General features: G+C 38.2%; 1 long non-coding RNA gene across 5 annotated transcripts; it reads right to left on the reverse strand.

Moving 5' to 3' along the window:
- Nucleotides 1–3,610: 3,610 nt before the first annotated feature.
- Nucleotides 3,611–5,847, reverse strand: LOC127135488 (uncharacterized). 5 transcript variants are annotated; one of them, XR_007808578.1, is made up of 6 exons: nucleotides 5,586–5,847; nucleotides 5,028–5,481; nucleotides 4,667–4,768; nucleotides 4,428–4,557; nucleotides 4,143–4,196; nucleotides 3,611–4,007 (listed from the first exon to the last, which is right to left on the reverse strand). It is a non-coding gene; the product is annotated as an uncharacterized LOC127135488 (long non-coding RNA). The 5 variants fall into 5 exon arrangements; XR_007808579.1 differs by having other exon boundaries at nucleotides 4,369–4,557; XR_007808576.1 differs by having other exon boundaries at nucleotides 4,143–4,557; nucleotides 5,178–5,481.
- Between the last annotated feature and the right edge of the window lie 1,821 nt (nucleotides 5,848–7,668).

The following is a 7,668-nucleotide window of genomic DNA, read 5'->3' on the forward strand; positions in this document are numbered from 1 at the left end:
AGAACAGTGTGTACCTCCACATCAAAGGCCTGCTCAAAGCAACCAGAAGGCGAAGCAGAAGCAAATCAGCAAAGGAAGCAAAGGTCAAGAAAGGAGACATCCTCGCTATGATCCTATTCCTGTGAGTTACGCACATCTGCTACCTATATTGGTTAATGCTGGGGCAATTATGCCTAAACAAACCGAACCTGCTAAGTTTCCCTACAGTTATAAGCATGACCCTCATGCCACGTGTGGATACCATGCTGGATACGTAGGGCACTCTACAGAGACTTGTCATGTTCTCAAGGCTAGAGTTCAAGAACTCATTGATCAGAAGCTGTTGAGCTTTACACCTGCGATTGTTGAAATGCCTGTTGAGAAAAGGTTTGAATACAAGGGTCCTCCGATTCATGTGCAAGTTACTCCACCTGTGGTTCAACTTGTTATACAGTATCCGAATCAGGGATACCACCCTGGAATGTCGTTGGCCTATCCTGGGGCATCATCTTTTATTGTCGTTGCACCTCAGTACACCTATACTGGGGCACCCTATGTCACACTTAGGACTCATCATGGCGAGACTTCTTATCAGACAGTTAATCTTGGCTTGGGGCATCCTGCTCGAATGTTCCAACCAATGGCTATTCCTCCGATTCATCCTCCGTTGAAAGTACCTTGGATGCCTATTCCATGCTAATCATATCCATATGGTGTTACGTCTCAGTATCAGCAGTCTCCTCAGAATCAAACTCTGAAAGGTCAACAAATTGTGCCACGTGACCATCGAGGGCAAGGGCAGACCAGACGGTTTGATAGAAAACGTCCTCAACGTGATCAGATCCCTATGACGTATGCTCAGTTGCTACCTTATCTTGTTCAACAAGGGGAAATTATACCAAAAGAGATACCATCAGTTGTTTATCCTTATGGGCCGAAGTACAATCCTGACGCTTCTTGTGCGTTTCACGCCGACTATATAGGACATTCAACCGAAGATTGTGGGTTGTTCAAGTCAAGAGTGCAAGAGCTTATTGACCAGAAGGTTTTGTCATTCTCTGAGGCAGGACCCAATGCCATAACCAACCCACTGCTAGACCACTGAGGACAAGTTGTGAATGCAGTTAGTGGAGATGGTCACTCAGACTCAGTTGCTTCTGTAGAGGAGTATCAAAGCTAGAACTATCATATTGACTCATTCATGTCCCATTTGTAATATTTTCTTGTATGTCAATGTATCGTTCAATTGTGCACTTGTCTGTTTTGAATAATTATCATAATAAACATGCATGTTTTGCTTAAATCCATTCGTGTTCACTCATACTTTATTTTATCAGTATCAAACTGTTTGTCAAATAAAATCAAAAGAGAATGATGCGAATTAAAATGCGCAAGATCGTTGCCTGTATGCTTTTGAATAAGATCGTGCTGATGATGTAAGGCATTGTTCAATCCCTAAACATTGGAGATATAAGGAAGTTAATCCCTAGTCAACCCCTTTGGGCCTTGTAGTAGGTTTTTCTTTCTTTTATAAATACAAACCCTCATGTTAAACTAGGGGCAGGGTAGTATTCGGTTAGTTTGAACTTGCATTCAAATTTCAGAAAGAGAATATCTCCTTAAGTGATTAATCATACCATATCCCTCTCAAGAGGATGAAATCACAAATTCAAATGGTTATCCCTTACCCATAAAAGGAGTGAGATAGTCACAAACCTTGCAAAAAATCAAGCAAGCAGTGCTACAAGATTTGCTCCAAAAGAAAAGATTGAGAAATAAGAAAATCAAAAACAAATGAAAAGCCTGCTAAGTCAAAAACTTGAAAACAAGATTGACTTAGGCAAAAGTTAGGGTATCCCGGTGGGCTGCAGACCCAAAGGACCAGCCCAGGAAAAAATAAGGGTAAACAAAACAAAAGAATTAGAGGGTCAACATCAAAATCCTCAACTAAAGAGCAAATCTCTGTGACTGCAAATCAAAACAGAAGGTGAGTGGTTATCGCTCCAAAATCTCATAGGGTTCCTTAACCATCTTTGATATTATCCAAAATCCTTTTCTGAAAGATGGATGCTTATTTTTAAGCTAACTGAATGTAGGATTGGAGAACATCATGAAGAATGAGCGGGTTAGAATAGGTTTTGGGCCTTATATCCTTTCCTTCTAAAACCGTGAACCAGACCATGTTACAACCCTCAAAAGACCTAATTGAAGCATGGTTTATTTCGAAAGCATACTATGGTAAGATCGCGTTAAGATGACTCCTAAAGATTTGCTCGTCATCGGTATTGATACTGACATGGCATTCTAAACAGTGATTCTTTCACTAGATGTCATAATCTTAGTGAACGCACTTGAGTTTTCAAAAACTTGAATGAACATGACATTACGATTATCATTTTTAAAGTGAACATGTTTACATACGAACAGTCATTTGACATCAAGGAAGCTCACAATGGAAAGACTAATCAAATTCCTGATATCTCATAGCTCAGATCTCTTCAAGAGTCAATCAATCTGGGGCAACCATATCAAGAATATACAAATCTCTCAAAATCAGCCGGATAAGGGCAAATACCACTTCAAGGCTCACATTGGGGCAAGCTACCCCAAGAGCACGAGAAGTCAATCCTTCCCAAGATGGTTGATCGAAGGAATACAATTTCAAGACGTTGGGGCAAACCAGTTTGAGATGTTCAGATGATGAGGTCACTCCATAACTTGTGACTGAGACAGTTGTTGCAAATATTCAGTATATTGGGACAGAGGCAGGCTACGCAGGTACGAGCTCTCTCCATGTTTCAGACACAATCTAGAGGTGTTACAACAACTTTTGGGCTTGAAGTTGGTGTCGGAGAATTAGGTCTGGATGATCCCATATCCTAGCCCAAAATCCCCACCGCCCTTTATGTGAGCATCTGGCTTAACCATTACATAAATCATCATCATGCATAAACCACGTCGTTTCACTCATGCATAACATTCATAAAGCATAACATGAAGCCTTTCAAGCAAGAAAAGACAAAAAAATAAAGTTTTATTGATTAACCCAAAGCCCAACCTTTGCTTGGCAAACCACTAAATTCTCATCACATTACCTTTGTCCTCAATGGGCAATTTTTTGGATACGTAGTATTGAATCCTCTTCTACCTTGAATACCTGAAAAGCTCCCGTAATTCTTGTATTCAGGTCCAAGAAGATTAAATAGGGGCAGTACCCCAAAATTTGCCCTTCCTGATCTATCTTTTCATTCATTCTTTAACTAGAGAATAATATCACATATCTTCATGCTCCATGCATAAGCTCAATCATGCATCCATGATCCACTGCATGTCGTTGTCATCAAGGTATTACGTTTTTCAATTTGATTTGAATTAATTCTAATTTCTATTTGATTTTAGAATGTTGGAATTAAGTGAATTAATTCTAATTTCTAATTGATTTTAGAATGTCAGAATTAAGTGAATTAATTTTAATTTTCAATTGATTTTAGAATGTTGGAATTAGGTTCCATTGGATTAATTCTAACCTCTAATTGATTTTAGAATATTGAAATTAATTTTAATTGATTTGATTTAACTTTGATCCTAACTGGATTTTGGGTTTTTTAGATTTGGTTTCGTTGGTTTCTCCTTCTAGAATTGGTTCTAATTTTATTGGAATTAATCTTAGCCAATTGTGATTGAACCTTGGAATTTCGACTTTAATTTCAGGTTTTTTGCTCCAATTTAACCTTAGAAATGATCTTAACCCCAAAGGCCCAAAACTGTATCCAAATTCAATACAAAACCAAATTCAAATTCAATACAAAACCAAATTCAGATTTCAATACGGAACCGAATTGAAAGCTATACACCCCTAGATATCCTAACCATCCTTGTTCTGTAGTCGATCTTGATTGGCCAAATCCATCTTGGTATGTTCATAGGAAGGTTTTGTTTGTTCAACCAGCCAACCATGAGCCAATGATTTTACATGCTGTCACATGGCCATTCTATGGCAGCTTAGGCATCTCACATCGTACCGCATCCTGCATTACACATAGCATCAATTGGCAACTGAATTTCATATGCTAAGCATTACCAACTGCATCTAACAAAAACAAATTAACAAATTTTGATACAAAAGCATAACCGGAATATAACCGGAATTAAGTGTGAATTACCGGATTACACTGCACACGATAACCACACGGTCTTCAACCTCAACCTGCATTGGCCTGTTACATAACAGAAGAATAATTAAAGAACAACTCACATCCTAAAAAGGTCCAACAATACCAAGGCTTTTCAGCACACCACAAGTTAAAAGTAAACGAATTGTAATTGCTAAGTGAAAGCACAAATTAACATTTCTCAAAATCAGCTAAGTTCTCTAACACACAGACCTACCAAATGAACCATGTTGCAATCAAGCTCAAAGGCAGAGTTAAGACACAGAACTTGCTTACATCAAATCTGCGAGGCCGTAAACCATAACCAGCTTGAAGCCTAAGCCATGTTAGAATAGAACTTTGAATCAAGGCATGAACACAAGGTTGTATAACTAGTGTGCAGTCCATTAAGCCCGAGCCACACACCCTGCTACAAACCACACAACAGTCCATACATCAGCAATGCGTCATATAATATCAGGCTATGCATTCACATTTCCATACATTTTGAATGATAAAGCATCATAACATCTCACCTTTAGTATAACAATGACGACGCGTCGGACCTGGCAGCAGCAAGGAGAGGTTCAGAGACTGATGTTCGGACTCAACTTAACTCCCAACAATCTGATTATAACCTGCAGAATTAACAGAACAAAATCAAATTAATTTAATTGTCCATAAACCAACTATTATAACCAACTTCATTCATAAAGCTGACAACTAAAAAAGGGAGACAGTGGGTGCAGTTTCAAAAAGAGAATTATTTTGGATTTTACATTTTTCAACTAACTGTTTCATTCATAACCGAAATAACCAACTCTAATAACCTCTCTAACCAACTCTAACAAACTCTAACAAACTTATAACTCATTCCATAACCACTATAAAACTAACCTCGCTGCAACTTTTGGAGGGGCTTGATTTTTCTACAAATTTCACACTCTTCACTCAAATCTTCTTCTTCAACCTCTAACTGTTTTTTCTTCTAACCGATTTTCATAACAGGCAGAGTAGAAGAAGGGATTCAGAAAGCAAAATGAGTACCTTCACGGTTCAGATTGGGTGGCTCATTTTTCATCCATCTTCTCGAAGCTTCAAATCCAGCCCCAATTCCATTATTCCATCATCAATCTTCTTCATCTCCTTCAACCTTCGATCATCCTTTGATTCAACCTGCACTAGCCAATTGGTTCTTCAACCTTCTTCCAGTTTCGTTCTCAATCCTGGTTCTGCTATAAGTCGGTGCTGCGACCAAAATCTGCAACCAGCTTCCATTGCCGCAACCGATATTTTCTTCTGCAACGCGCACAACCAAGCTCTAACACGGAACAATCATAAGTCCATTCATCTGCGAGAACAACAGCATGCAGAATCATATGCGGAGAAAAGATAAGAAGGAGATCAAAGAAAGACGGAAGCGAGGAAGGACAGGAAGCGGAAAAGAAAGTATACCTCAATCCGAAAATCTGTAGTTTCCTCTCAAAAAACCATTCGACCTCCATCAAGAATCCACCGCTTCCCTTCAATCTTCATCATTGCTGAAAACGAGAAATCCAACCGTTGTATACCGTTGGGAATATGCGCCTACAACTTAGATAGGGAGACGATTAACCAACTCAGCTGGGGAGACTTATTTGCCGTTGGGGAGGAAAAAATAACCAAACCAACTGTTTGGGGAAAACTAATAACGCTCTGCACTTTGGGACTCACATGGTTTTAGGCTGTTATTGATATCCCATACTGAAATCGGTTGCTTTTAAAAGTAATTGGTTTTATTATTTTAAGAAAAATAATTTTTATTATTTTAAGAAAAATAATTTTTATTATTTCAAAAATTTCAATATTATCATCATAAAAATTCAATTCAATTTAGCTGAACAATAAACGAGAGTAGAAACAATTGGATAAAAAATTCAACTTTATTTAATAGAATGGTAGTCTGTAAATGACAAGATTTCATAGATCTTTACAAAAGTTGAAAAATGGCAATTTATATGGAAAATGGCTACATTGAATACAATGATCACTAATCTCTCTACCAACTTTACAATCCAATGTGCTCTTTGCTTTGGTTGAAGATGATGAATCAGAGTTGACTGACTTGCTCAAAACTTTTCTCAAGACCGGAGATCAATCGAATGCAGTTACTTGCCATGGTCCCTATTTTTGCATAGATTTCCCTAAGGTGGGGTACTTAATCTATCAGGATAAATTCTCTATTTTATGTCTCTAATTTTTGCCTGGATCGCCCTTTCGGGTTTTCAATTAACCGAGACGCTCATTTTTGCCTAAGCCGCCCTTTCGAGTTTTCAACTTAGCGAGTTGTTCTTTTCTTTTTAGGTGAAGTATTTCTTGACTGCATCTGAATTCACATAAACAAGGGAAAAAGGGGTTTTCCCTGTTAAAGTGCGGATGGATGTATGATACTCGTGCAAAGCAAATGGGAGCATCTCATGCCAATCCTTGTACGTCACAACCATCTTCTGAATGATCTTCTTAATATTCTTATTGGAAGCTTCAACAACCTCATTCATCTTAGGTCTGTAGAGAGAAGAATTATGATGTGCAATCTTGAAGTCCTTTCCACCATACTATTATTCAAGTTTGATCCATTATCAGTAATGATCTTGCTTGGCACATCATAACGACATATAATATGATTCTTAATAAACCTCACAATAACTTGCTTGATTACGTTTGCATATGATGCCGCTTCAACCCATTTCTTGAAGTAGTCAATATCCACCAGAATGTAACGATGTCTGTTCGAAGCTTTAGGCTCAATCATGCCAATCATATAAATTTCCCACATGGAGAAGGACCGTGGAGAGGAAATAACATTCAACAGTGTCGGTGGAATATGAATCTTGTCTGCATAAATTTGACACTTGTGGCGTTTCTTCACAAATTTACAATAGTCATATTACATTGTCAGCCAATAGTAACCTGCTCTTAACATCTTCTTAGCCATATCATGTCCATTGGAATGAGTACCAAAGGAACCTTCATGGACTTCAGTCATCAATAAGTCAGCTTCGTGTCTATCCACGCATTTGAGCAGAACCATATCGAAGTTTCTCTTGTAAAGCACATTACCATTCAGATAGAAATTTCCTGATAATCTCCTCAAAGTCTTCTTATCTTTCAAAGATGCCCCAGACGGGTAAATATGACTTTGAAGGAAACATTTGATATCAAAATACCACGACTTCTCATCTTTAACCTCTTCAACGAAAAACACATGTGCTGACCTATCAAGACGCATCATAGTCAGATTAGGAACTTCATTCTATAATTTCACCACAATCATTGAAGCCAACGTTGCAAGAGCATCTGCCATCCGGTTTTCATCTCGAGGGATATGATGAAACTCAACCTTTGTAAAGAAAGTTGAAATCATCCTCGCATAATCTCTATACTGTATCAAACTGGGTTGATTCGTCTCCCATTCACCTTTGATCTGATTCACAACCAAAGCTGAATCTCCATAGACGTCAAGATACTTAATTCTAAGACCAATGGCCTCTTCAAGCCC

This window comes from Lathyrus oleraceus, chromosome 4 (genome assembly GCF_024323335.1).
Source record: "Lathyrus oleraceus cultivar Zhongwan6 chromosome 4, CAAS_Psat_ZW6_1.0, whole genome shotgun sequence".
In the NCBI taxonomy this organism is placed as follows: Eukaryota; Viridiplantae; Streptophyta; class Magnoliopsida; order Fabales; family Fabaceae; genus Lathyrus; species Lathyrus oleraceus.